This window comes from Rhipicephalus microplus, unplaced genomic scaffold (assembly GCF_043290135.1).
Source record: "Rhipicephalus microplus isolate Deutch F79 unplaced genomic scaffold, USDA_Rmic scaffold_12, whole genome shotgun sequence".
In the NCBI taxonomy this organism is placed as follows: Eukaryota; Metazoa; Arthropoda; class Arachnida; order Ixodida; family Ixodidae; genus Rhipicephalus; species Rhipicephalus microplus.
Genome location: NW_027464585.1, coordinates 35,938,483 through 35,952,480, shown reverse-complemented (window position 1 = coordinate 35,952,480; position 13,998 = coordinate 35,938,483). Strand labels below are relative to the sequence as shown.

The following is a 13,998-nucleotide window of genomic DNA, read 5'->3' as shown; positions in this document are numbered from 1 at the left end:
TCCGGGCTGACCACCACGATGCAGCCAAGCCCGCCCACCAGAAAATTTGCCACCAGCTCCGCGCGCGCGCGCAGTCATGGCCGAGTGTCATGACCAAGAAAGACGCTGGCGCTTCGGCGCGCGGGTAGCAAGGGAAAAGAGAAGAACGAAGTCAGAATAAAAACAGCTGGCCCTGGATCGGGTGTTGTCTCTTGTTCTCTGTTTCGCTCATCACAATATATATATATACATATATATATATATATATATATATATATATATATATATATATATATATATCAGTTTACTCTATTTTTTCTATTGAATTCTAGGCCAGCCACCCACGTTGCGTGCTTTCGTGCTGGCCTCTTTGTTATGGTGTTGACCAAAATTGGCACAGTAGGGCAAGAACGTTTCACAAGTGTGTCTGTGTTTCGATACTGCACATCATCGTAGACAGTCTACACAGAGATCTTAGAAGACAACACCAAGCCTATGTTGTCCGAGATAAGAGACACACCTGGACAGCTTTTACGCGAATATACGCCACTTCGTATTGAGAAGAGAAAGAAAGAAGAGAAAGAGAAGAGAAAACGTGGTTTCATTTTTTAGCTCACTTCGTGTTCAGATCTGGAAAAAAGTGAACGTTGCTCACGTGGAGCGTCTGAAGAAGCGTCTGTTTATGTGCACACGATTATTCCGGTGAAATCCCACCTTACCGAACAATTCTACTGAGCCGCCATCTTGTTTGAACAGCAATGTAGCCTCCACCGTATCTGTCTACGATGCTGTCTTTTGAAGCTGTCGAATTTGCCGGCTACGTGGGAATTGGAATGGAACTTATGATAACCGCCGTCCACTTATCTGGGTGAACTCGATGGCTGCACCACAACAATTCTTTCGTCTTCGCCACACAGGTAATTTTGCCCGTAATTACCCAGTTCGTCTTTCCATCTCTTAGAAATGTCTATAGCATTACAACGAGACCGGTACTGCGCACTGGACGCGACGCAAAATTCAGCTCCTCTGCATTTCGCCTCGCAACAGCGCAGTCTTTGGGCATCCAATCCTCGGTCTTGCTTTGAAGGGGCCAGTGGCATAGCCAAGTGGAGGAGGATGGTTGGGAGGGTTCAAAGCACTCCTGAAATTTTTCGCGCGACCTCTCTTCACACCACTTAACCAAATTTTTTGTCACTTCGCGCTGATATGATTTAGAAACTAAGCGGTGCTAGTATCAGAATATCATTCCTGGGCAATTTTACACTGAATAATATCTGCACACGGTTAAGCGCGTCGCGGTGTTTCTTACGGCTTTCACGCTCTGAAACTTGGGTAGGAATCTCTCCCGCAAGCCTTGTAAGTTAGCTCGGCGATGGGATTACTGCTGCAGCGGTGATCACACGTGTACCCACCGAAGCAGATCTCACCGAAGTCTACCAGTACGAAAATTTTCACTAGTTAGAAGTTCATATTGATGGTAAAAGCCAGACATAGTTTCAATATCTGATTGCCCAGGTTCAAGTTTTTTACAGTGTAAACTTTCTTACGTGTGCTAAGACAAACTTATCACCTACATCATCATCAGCCTGACTACATCTACAGCAGGACAAAAGCCTCTTTCATGTTCCGCCAGCCAACTCGGTCTTGTGCTTGCCGCTGCCATTTATTACCCGCAAACTTTTCAATCTCATCTGCCCTCCTGACTTTCTGGTTCCCCCTAACCCGCTTCTCTTCTCTGAGAATTCAGTTAGTTACTTTTGATGACCAACGGTTATCATGTGTACGTGCTACTTGCCCGACTCACGTACATTTCCTCTTTTTGATTTCAGCTAAGACATCTTTAACCCTGGTTCGTTCTCTGATCCACTCTGCTCTTTTCTTTTCTCTTCATGTTACACCTACCATTTTACTTTTCGTTGCTCGCTGCGTCATTCTCAATTTCAGCATAACCTTCTTTGTGAATCTCCAAGTCTCTGCTCCGTAGCTGAATACCGGCAAGATGCAGCTGTTATATACCTTCCTCCTGAGCAATAGTGGCAATCTACGTGTCATGTATTGAGAGTGCTTGCGGATTGGGCTCCACCCGATTCTTGTTTTTTTAGATATTTCAATCTCGTGGTTTTTCTCCGAGATTATTAACTGTCCTTAGTAGACACATTGTTTTATAACTTCAAGTGCACTATTAACTATCTCGAAGCGCTGTTCTCTTCCGAGGTCGTTGTACATTACTTTCGTTATCTGAATAATAACTTTAAGGCCTACTTTTCTGCTCTCCTTGTCTAACCTCATAATCATGCGTTGCGATTCGTCCCTTGAGTTACTCAGCAACGTAATGTCATCGACGAAGCGCAGGCTACTAAGGTACTCTTCAGTTACTTTTACTCCTAACTCTTCGCATTCTAGGCATCTGAAAACCGTCCATTAACTCACAGCCCTAAGTCCCCAGTGGCTGCAAAGCTAGATCACGGCGGCGGTCAGATATGCAACGCAGAAGAGGGCTCGAAGAATCTCTGGGTCCGGAGAGGTCACTATTGAAACCTAAACTTGGCGACTTTCAACGCTAGAACCTTTATTATTGAGACAAATCTGGCAGTACTATTCGAGGAGGTAGGGGCTGTTAAATGACATGTAATAGGGCTCAGTGAGGTTAATAGGACAAGTGAGGCCTACACTGTTCAATAGAATGGGCACGCCCTGGGCTATCGTGACGTGGTTGACAGAAAAGAACTGGGAGTGGGATTCCTTATACAAAGAAACAAGAGCTGTAAACATATATAAATACTATGGTAATAATGAAGGGTCGCTAGGTATCATAATTAAACTCAATAATAAATACAAGATGAAGGTGGTACAGGCTTACACGCCTACATCCAGCCATGATGACGCGTAAATTCAAATCTTTTATGAAGACGTGGAATCGGCAATGAGTGAGGTAAAAACACAGTATACTATACTCATGGGAAACTTCAATGCCAAGGTATGGAAGAAGCAGGCTGGAGACCAGACAGTAGGAGATTACGGCATCGGCACTAGAAATGCCAGAGGGGAGCTATAAGTAGAATTTCCGAAACGCAATGATTTACGGATCTTGAATACCTTCTTCCGAAAACGAGGGAACCGTAAGTGGACAAGGAGGAGCTCTAATGGCGAGAGTAAGAATGAAATAGACTTTCTACTAAGTGCAAACCCAGGCATCGTGCAGGATGTGGCAGTGCTTGTGAAGGTACGATGCAGTGACCATAGAATGGTACGATCTGGAATTCGCCTAGAATTGACGAGGAACGACAGAAACTAATAGGCAAAAAGCCAATTATTGAGCTAGCAGTGAGAAAGAAAGTATAGGAATTCAGAGTCTCACTTCAGGACAAGTGCTCGGCTCTTATCGAGGAAAGCAAGCTTAGCATTCGCGCATTGAATGATAATCTGACGAGTAGCATTACGGAGTGTGCAGTGGAAGTTGGAGGTATGGTAGTAAAACAGGACACTGGCAATCTGTTCCAGGAAACGAAAAACCCCATTAAGAAACGTCAAAGCATGGAAGCCTCAAGTGAAAAAGACAGAATTGAATTGGCAGAGCTTTCGAAGTTGATTTAGGGTAAGGCATTCGATGTAGGAAGGTATAACATGGAGACAATTTAGCACGCTCTGAAGAACGGAGGAAGCACCAAAGCAGTCAGGAGGAAACTGGGGATAGGCGAAATTCAGATGTATGCACTAAAGTACAAGGAAGGCAAAATAACTAAAAATATAAATAGGATGGTTAAAATAGCGGTGGAGTTTGTAAATATTTGTATAGTAGCCGGGATGACGGCGACCTTACTATACGAACTAGCAGTAACCCACATTGCTCCCCACCAGTACTGATAGAAGCAGAAAAGCCTCGGAAAGCAGGTATATAGGCAAAGCTGCTGGTGAGAATCAGGTAACATCAGATCTGCTGAGAGTTGGAGGACATATTGTGGTAAAAAACTAGCCACCCTGTTTACGAGGTGTCTCCGGGCGGGAAGAGTACCAGAATCTTTAAAAAATGCTAACATCATCTTGATACATAAGAAAGGAAATGACGAAGACTTGAAAAATTAGAGGCCGATCAGCTCGCTCTCCGTCGTATACAAGCTATTTAGAAAGGCAATGCTACAGAAATAAGGCAACATGAGAATTCAATCAACCGAAGGAACAAGCAGGTTTTCGAACGGGCTACTCAACAATCGACCACATTCATACTCAGAATACAGCCAAAAGCTATACTTAGCCTTCAGGGATTATGAAAAAGCGTTTGATTCAGTAGAAATATCAGCAGTCGTGCAGACACTGTGGAATCAGGGCGTTGACGAAGTATATGTAAACATCATTGAAGAAATCTAAACGGGATCTACTGCTACCTTAGTGCTTCATGAAGAAAGCAGCAGAATACCAATAAAGAAAAATGTACGGCAGGGGGATACAATCTCCCATATTCCCTTTACCGCGTGCTTACTGGAGGTTTTCAGTGGCCTACAATGGTAAGGCATACCCAAGCGAAAGACTGATATTTTCATTGATACGTCGCACGTTCTGCTATTGTGATACCAGCTAAACACACACACACACACACACACACGCGCGCGCTCATGCACACTCACGCACGCACGCACGAACAAAGAAACAAATGCTCCCGCACACGACAGAGTAATTGGCTCATCCGCAGAACCTCTCTTGTATGCGAGTGTACAATGTATTGATACGTATTGATACGTATCCTTACTATGACCTGACCGCTAAAGGTATTCCGAAGTGTTGTATAGTGGCGAAGGTGCATCACAAGCAAAAGTGCAGTCCAAGCATGACCTTAGAAATACCTACAAAAAATGCACGTCTTGTAACTGAAGGTCATATATAAACTATGCTAGTCATAGAACGAATGAAGCGTAATGAGAAAGGCTGTGTGGGCAGCTGTAGCAAAGCTGTAGTGTAACATAAAGGCGATAAAATATCCGACAAAGAAAAATATATATACTTATTCCGCTCAATCTGTTTGTCCCTTCATATTGATATAACGCACAACAAGGAGTGCATAGAATAAAGAAACACGGATGAATATGTTATCATTTATAATTAAGAACCATACACGTAGTAACATTATAATTTTACAAGAAATGAAATGAAATCTGTGCAAGCAATGTTTCACGCAGCAAACAGACACACGACGTAGCGATATATTAATGATTATTTTTTTTTTCAATTGACCGAAAAGTCTCGCTCGCATAACGCGTCCTTGTCCGTTAAGCACACAAAGATGAAGCTCGTTGTCAGAAATCACCGTTTCTGTGCATGCATCATGCTCAGATCGGTTTTCAGGAGTCATTTCAGCACATGAGTCGTATTCAGGCAACGCAGACCTAAACCTGGGAGCCGTTTCTTCAATTGCGGTAGCTTTTTCACCAATATTCGAGTGTGTACTGAGGACAGCATCGCCTTTTGAGGAATTTCGATCAGGCGTTACCCTAAGGCGTTTAGGCATAGCAATTGATTATTATTAAGGTGCTGATTGACACAGAACAAGACGTGCCAAGCATTACGTGTAGACAGCGTATTTCGAGGGGGTGGCTTCGGATTGTTCGAGCAGTGCGAGCAACGGGAAATTTAGCGACGATGCATGTCGGCTAGTAATGTTCTGCCTTAAAAACTAACGCTTGATTGTCTCCTGGCGGAAAGATTCATGGGTGGGAATTTCCTCTGCTTCCCTTCAGGTGATAGTAACGTCGCGATTACCCAGTATTTTATTCTTACTCCGCGTGCGAAACGTCTCGCCTTTCTGTTGCGTAACTACGAAAGGCTGATACTTACTGCTGCGTTGTAATTCTATACTACACACCTGAATTAACGCGAAGGAGTTGATGCTAGCTGTGAAACGTAAGTGACTCGCATGAGAATGCCCGAAACTGATAACCGACAGGCGTAGATTGTACACAGCGTAAGCAAACTCATGTTGCATGCGCTGGCAGTTTTCGTCGGGGTTCACGGGTTCTGAGGAATTTATTACAGTGCACTATGCTCTGAACAAGATCGAAGATCATTCCTTCGTCACTAGTGAACCGATGACTCGAGATTTTGTGTGGTACGAGGCTGCTCCTGTACGCACCGGCATAAGTGCTGCAAACATGAATGCACGTAAGTGTTAGATGTGTCTACAGTGCACATCTATGCTGCGTGGTGAAATATTTTGTGTTGTTCTGTATTTGTTGACCTAAAAGAAAAATGGCTATACGCTTGCAAACAACGCAAGACAACTTGCCACAACGATATAGTTTCAGGGAGCAGAGCGATGGAATCAATAAAAAACAAAACTGGAATCGTATTTAGGTTTTCTAGCGCATATACGCAGTGAGCAAGCTATTTCAATGTGATTAGGTATAATATAGTCCCAGGTGCATTTTCAATTGAGACAAGCTGAACATTTCTCAACAATGATTATCTTGCCCTGGTGAATTGCACGCTAATTCTTCTCCAATTGGAGTAATTCAGTGCAATCAAAAGTCGCAGTGCAAATGTAATGTCCACCATAAGTGCGAGAAAGTCTGCCTGCAAAAGAACGCGTGCAAAATTGTGCTGCAAACGGGTAAAATTGCTTACAAAAAATTACATAATGCGTACCGCAAGTATCCTTTGATGCGTGCAGTAAAGTAAAATTGCTGTCTAGAAACTATAACTGCGTCAGGGCTGCTTGACATTCATAGCTTAACATAAAAATGATTACTATATGCAATCGGTCACAAGCATCAACAGCAAGAAATTGTTCACTCAGTAAGGTAAGCAAAAGCGAAATGTGATTATGAATGCACAAAAACATGCTGCGTATACCTCTTGTTCCTCGTAGTAAGCGGAGCCGCCCTTGCCTTGTGAAACGGACTTCACCCCAATGAGGACTACGTCATCTATGCGTGACAGATATTAACAATAAACAATGTCTTCTCCAATAGGGCGGGTCATCATAACGATGTGTTTTCGAAGGCTAGTCTATTCAATGGTGCAACGAAAGGCTGTTGCTCTAAACGTCACTCTACCTGCTGTTATTGTATTTTTTACTGCGATTTCTTTACTAAGAACACCCCAAACATTTCAATCCATAAGAAAGGAAATATGTTGAACTTCAAAATTACAGGTAGATCAGTTTACTGTCCTTTCTCCACTGTTTATTTACAAAAATAATAGCTAATAAATTCAAGGTGACATTAGAGTTCAATCAACTGAAGGACAAAACAGAACTTCGTTCTCGCAACTCCACAATAGACCATATTCATACTATTTATAGGGCGATAGAGAATGCATGGAATAAAACAAACCTCTATACATAGCTTCCATAGAATACGAAAAGGCGCTTGACTCAGTCGAGACATCAGCAGCAATGCAGGCACTACGGAATCAGGGCAACGACGAACCCTACATAAACGTACTGGAAGAAGTATACAGTGGATGCACGGGCATCACAGTTTTCCATGAAGAAAGCGACAGAATCCCAATAAAGAAGGGGGTAAAGCAGAAATACACGATATCTTCAATGCTTTTCACCACGTGTTTAGAGGAGGTCGTCAGGGCCCTAGATTGAGAAAAGTAAGCGATAAGAGAATATGGAGAGTATCTTAGTAACCTGCGATTGGCTGATGACATTGTCAAGATGAGTAACACAGGAGAGGAATTACAGCTCATGATTATCGAACTGGGCACGGAAAGCAGAAGAGTAGGTCCGGATATTAAAATGCACAAAACTGAGGTAATGTGGAACAGTCTCGGCAGAAAACACAACTTCGCGAGAGGTGGAGAGATGCTGGAAGTTGCAAAACAATATGCACTGGTAGTAACCACAGAGCCGAACCATGAGAGTAAAATACTAGAAGAATAAAGATAGCATGGATAACAATCGTCAAGCATTCGGCAGATTCGGGTATGTCTACTGATAATTTTATTACCTTCTTGGAGTTTTATCTTTCGCAGACGTTCACAAACTGGAACAATAAATTTCTTTTGCAAAAAAGAGTACCTTTATCAGTTCTTTTACCACGCCCGTCTTGTGCAATCTTTTTCTGGCAGAACAGGCTAGAACTGTGGCTTATCACCTCGAAGGGACGACCGGGTTCAGAAAGTTTTTTTTTGTACTGAAGATGGTTATACTATATTTATTGACAGCTTTTTTGAAAATTTTGAAAGTGATCCTACTAATGTGTTGAATGTGTTTCGTGGTGGTCTTGAGCCCTGTGAACTGACAGTAAAATGACCTAAGGACAAAAAATTAGGTTTTTAGATATGTCCTCATTGTTCTGACAAGTGGCTCAGCTATTTCTGTGATTATGGTGCTCAGAAAGCATTACTACTATTTTATTCAGGTAATTCCAACCTAACCAAGAGAGGCATCGCGACAAGTTGCCTCAAGAACGCATTGAAGAAGTCGTGTGTGCAGGTAAAGAAACACAGCCATCATAATCAGATCTAAGTATTGCAAGGATCTGGCTATCCGGACCATTTTTAGTTTACGTTGCAGAAAAAGAGTTGAAAATAATTCAGGGAAGTTCAAGCCAACCCATTGTTCATGACGATATATCGACAGAAACGAGACGCACGGCCATAATTCCATATGTGGTCCAGCTGTCTTATAACGTAAAGAAGGTAGCGTTAAAGGACCATATTAGGGTGATATTTTTAGCGCCGGATAAATTCGAAAAACTGTGAGTCATGGCGAATCTATCTAGACGGGAAAGGGTGGTGTGCAGAAAAAGGCATTCACACAAATTTGTTGATCTGAAGTTGTTATTAATATATCTCGTGCGGGAGACATTTTAGATGTGTTAATGAGCGACTGAGAAAGCATACTTACAAACTAAATAAGCTGCCACCAGAACGTTCACTCACTCTTCACGTTCATGCGCGTGGTTACCGGCGTTTGTTGCAGAACACAATCATTGTTGGTTAGCGTAAAGGAGAGCTGACTCATTTGATCGTGAAAGCCGAAGTTGCTAAAGAGTGCTTACCAGCGCAAACGACAGGACAGGAGGGGACAGGAGAAGAGACAGAGCGCAGAGCTGCCAACACTATATTTCTTGCGAAGGTCTTCCCTTTCGTACAGTTACCAGTCGCAACAGTCATGTGCGAAACACAATATAATGCCTAAGTACAACACACCGACAAGCAAAGAACAACTTTTCCTCCACGGTTACCGCGACAGAAGGGGTGCTAACACAAGCATCTTTCAATGAGCAAATCTTTTATGCCTCTATGATCTCGCTTGTTTTGCGATCCCTACATCTTGCAACAATAGTACACTCTGAAAATATTGGCTAGCTGCCACACGTGCTGCAGTGAACGAATCAGCCATCCTTGTTTATAATAATCCTCATTGTACATATGTTCCCTCAGCCTCTAATTTATACAACGACCTCTTTGACCGTCGTAATACCTTCCACACGATAACAGCAGCTGATACACCACATTACAAATGCAATCTCTATTTTTTTTACATGTCTTGTAGTGCAACCAAGGGTGGGTCAGGACGGAGGAACAGACAGCTTGCACAAGCGACTCAATTTTCGAGGTGCCATAAAAATCCCCTTCACATTAAATCGCTGTGCCACTTGCTTAAGATTGTGCGTTATCTTGTGAATATACGGAACCACGGCGAAAGCATATCTAGCTGTGACAGGTTGGACTACGTTATCGTTGCCTAAGGCCTGATGTTCACGCAGCATGCCTTCGGCAACGGAAACTTGCACGTGGCTGGGGTAACCAGCCGACGTCAGCCTTGAAAATTGCTCAACAATGCTTTATGTAATCTTGTGCACACAGGATTTTTCCAAGGCATTCACAAATCAAAATTTTGCGATACCTCACTTGACTAACTTAGAATGCGCGGAATGAAATGGCAAAACGGGCTTGTATCTACGCGGTTGATACATCCAGCAAGTGCGTCTATTATTCATTAAAGTCAAGAATCATTATTCATTAAAGTAATTTGTGATCACACTTCTCAGAATGCTCATGAGTAAGCTCAAAATGTTTGAAACCATTTGGCATCAGGTCTAAAACTGCAAGAGCATAATTCTTATACGCTGAAACATCAGTGTCCATAAAAATTAACAAAAATTATCAACGTATCTGAAAACGTGCGTCACAATAGTGTTGGTGAAAACTTCCGAAATGGATCTGCCTATTTTGCCTAAACACAGGTCACTGACAATGGCAGCGATGCAAGAACCAATACAGATACCGGATTTTTGAAGGTGAGGTTTTCCATCCCTTAGGATGCACGTCGACTGAAGGTAGCATCTTAGAAGCTCTAAACACCCACTGACGGTGATGCCAGACTGGGTCTGCAATTTTGAGGCGTCAAACTCATCTATATATTTGCCAATGCATTGTAACAATGATTTATGCGGAATAGAACAGTACAGGTCCTTGACGTCTACAGAGAAGGCGAACAGAGTCTTGTTCTAACGCGATGAAATAAACTCCTGGACTTCACATGAACTTTTCACCAGAAATGGATCGTTCACTTCTTTGCATTTCAAGGTTTCCTACAGGTAGAGCGCAACATATGTTTGCTAGGTATTATTTTCCGATACAATTGCCTTAAAAGGCATGTTGACCTTATGCGTTTTCGCGCTGAAGAAGGCTTCAAGGAAATCTTTCTTGGCATCTGACATGTTCGTGTGAATACTTACAATGTTTAACTTGCGAAGCAGGCTCTTAGCTTTACTTTTACCTTTTTCGCCGACATTGCAGCATGACAGTTTAAAAGACCGAAACCTTCTCTGAAAACATTGACCGGCAGCACGTTTGGCTGCCGGTCAATATTTTCAGAACGTACTATTGTTGCAAGATGCAGGGATTGCACCACACGTGCAATCATAGAGGCAGAAAAGATTTGCTCATTGAACGATGCTTGTGTTAGCACCCCTAATGTCGCACTAACCGATAAGGAAAAGTTGTTCCTTTGCTTAAGGTGTTATGTACTTATGCATTACCATTGTGTTTCGCGAATGACTGTTGCGACTGGTAACTGTATAAAAGCTGATTGATTGATATGTGAGGTATAGCGTCCCAAAACCACCTTAAGATTATGAGAGACGCCGTAGTGGAGGGCTCCGGAAATTAGGACCACCTGGGGTTCTTTGACGTGCACCAAAATCTGAGAATATGGGCCTGCAACATTTCCGCCTCTATCGGGAGTGCAGCCGACGCAGCCGGGATTCGATCCCGTGACCTGCGGGTCAGCAGCCGAGAACTTTATAAAAGTGAAGACCTTCGCAAGAAATAAATTGGTGGCAGTTCAGCGCTCTATTTCGTCTCTTCTCCTGTCCCCTCCTGTCCAGTCGTTTGCGCTGGTAAGCACTCGTTATCAGGTATACCCACACGCCCAATCCTACTGTCTCTTAAGCCCAACTTAGTTACGCTCTTGGCAATTTTTGTTGCAGGTAAGTTGTACATATTGCAGGTAAGCTGTACCGCAAGAATCGAATAAACAGCACTCTGTACAGCTGTAGCATATATGTTGCAATCAGCCGCTTCTTCACATATTTCACATGCGGAGTCTATGACAGGTTTCTTTGTAGTATTACGCCCAAGAAACTGTGGCTTCTGCTGAACGATATGTGTTCTCTGTTAATCGATATGCTGTAAGCAGACATCGGTTTCCGCGTGAAGGCTACCACTGCACATTTTCCGCAGGACACCTCGAGACCTTGTTTACGAAAGTAGCATGACGTCGTTGTAGCAGCCTTCTGAAGGCGGGCGCGAAATTGAGGCCTTGTCACACCTCATGTCCAAATGCAGATGTCAACGTAGATAGAAAGTTGTGCAGTGCTTGGAAGGTGCTCGACTAGTCCAATGAGGGTTAGATTGAAAAGTGTAGGGCTTAGCACTCCTCCCAGAGAACTCCTCGGCTGATGTAATAATTAGGTTTTGGGCCGTTCGCTGACATCACGTAGAATGATCTCAGCCGTAAGTAGCTGTACACCCACATATATATCTTGCCACCAAGACATTTTGTTTCCAAAGCTCTAAGGAAGGCTTCATGGGTGACATTGTCGTAAGCCTCCTTATTGTCTAAATTAAGGGGTGAAACACAGTCTCTTACAGGCTTTCTGGTGTTAACATATGTCACTAGATCAACAACATTGTCGATTGACGAATGGTCGCGCATGAATCCCGTCATGGATACTGCATAGATTTCGTATTGCTCTAAGTAACACTTCATTTGAGTTAGAATCATTCTTTCCTTTGTTTTTGCCACACAGCTGGCAAGCGTGATAGGATTGTATGATGCAATATCCAAAGGAGATATACGAGCTTTTAGAAGTGGAATTAGGCGATTTGACTTCAATGCTTGGGGAACCATACCAGTCTGCCAGGAGTCGTACAGGCTTAAGAGTGCCTTCAGATCTTCTTCTCCAGGATCACAAAGAGCACGGTACGTAATCCTTTTATGTCCGGGTGCTCGAGAACGTTTGCACAGTGCATAACGTCGTGCAGAACGTAGGTACAGACGGACAAAGTGCATGGATGATTTGAGGCTCCCTAGATGCATTAAAAATGCAAAGGCACATGGATAAAATGTTTTGGCGGTGCTCAACATCCTTCTGCGAGTCGTTAGATCCGCGAAAGCTCCTATGACTGATATGGCGAACTATCCGGGGTCTTAGCACAACCTTTGCTCAGTGACACCCGTTTCCATCGCTGTCCCTTCACCTACAATGCAGAGAGATTGACGCCTCAAAATTCTTCCTTAGAAGAATTGCCGGCGAGTCCGATTTCACGGACATAAGAGTGGAAGCACCTGACAACCCACCGCCCTCCCGCGATCCCCGTATAGAATGCCAGTTTTTTGTCGATGAGCAAGAAGCTACAATAATCAATATACATGCTTCTAAGAGGTTGCTCGTTGCATAACGTACATAATATTGAAGGCAGCTAACAGTTCTGCAGTGTTGTAAAAATCTTTTACTCGCCCAGGATCATATAGTGCTTTAAAGACCTTAAATGCGTTGTTCTATGAAATCAAAAGTATTTGCAGACGATTGGTAGCGTATTTACTGTAAGGAATTTCGAGCAGTTTCAGAAAAAGGCCCATCTGTCAACTTCGGCAGTGCTCGCGCGCAGGCGACCAGAAAGCGCGCTACCAAATCAGCTGAGCTGAAGCAGATAGGGCAAGCTATTTTTTACAATTTCGCTCCTTGACTTTTGAGGGAAGATGTCCTCTTTAAAAATAAGGGTAAACAACGCTATAGGTCAAGACGAATCGGCGAAGCACACACGGTCCTTGAACTGCATTTCTAAGTGTTGTATGCATTCCTTCTTCTTTTCTTAACTTCTCACGTAGTTTAGCCTTCTTTCAGAATGATCGAACGAACGAGAGAAATCTCAATGCAGCCCAAGTTTTTTCGTTTTTCGATATCGCTAATTATTATGATGACAGTGTCTCTATGTGCTCCGCAAGAAAGAAAATGCACAGGTGGGCTTGACAGTTGTGCGGACATGCGGTATCCCTTCACGCCCTTCGCAATTATTGTGCAGGTGCTCGCTGCTGCATGCCATGTCAAGCCCTTCGACGCTATCGGCAGCAGCAGATACGGACAACGCCCCGTTCTCCTGCATGACGCTCCAGCACCGTTCCAGCGAGCCCCGAAAGATGGCCCCGGCATCGACCCCGCCACCGTACTCCTAGAATTTTCAACAGCGCCACCCTCAGCGACATCAGCTGCCCGACCAGGCCTAAAATACAGTGCTCCGCGGCCGGCACTTCGTGTACTTGACAGTTGTGCCGACGTGTGGTATCTCTTCACGCCCTTCGCATTTATTGTACAGGTACGTTCGCCCGACTCCCTTTATGCAAAAAAAAACTAGCAACCGTTTTTTTGGTACAACTGCCATACCCACAGTATTTCTGGTGTTTTCTTATGAATATCGTAAGAAAATCTGAAGAAATGTACGCATCTATCCCGGAATTTTTTCGCAGCGTAGGATCTTTAAGAAAATCGTCAACCGGCGTAACAG

At 43.5% G+C, this 13,998-nt stretch overlaps 1 protein-coding gene across 1 annotated transcript in view; it reads right to left on the bottom strand.

Moving 5' to 3' along the window:
- Positions 1-6,862, bottom strand: part of LOC142761634 (insulin-like) — a 60,541-nt gene extending 53,679 nt beyond the window's left edge. The window contains exon 1 of the mRNA XM_075882476.1: positions 6,820-6,862. The gene's annotated coding sequence lies outside the window, so the exon portion shown is untranslated. The remainder of the gene's footprint in view (positions 1-6,819) is intronic.
- Between the last annotated feature and the right edge of the window lie 7,136 nt (positions 6,863-13,998).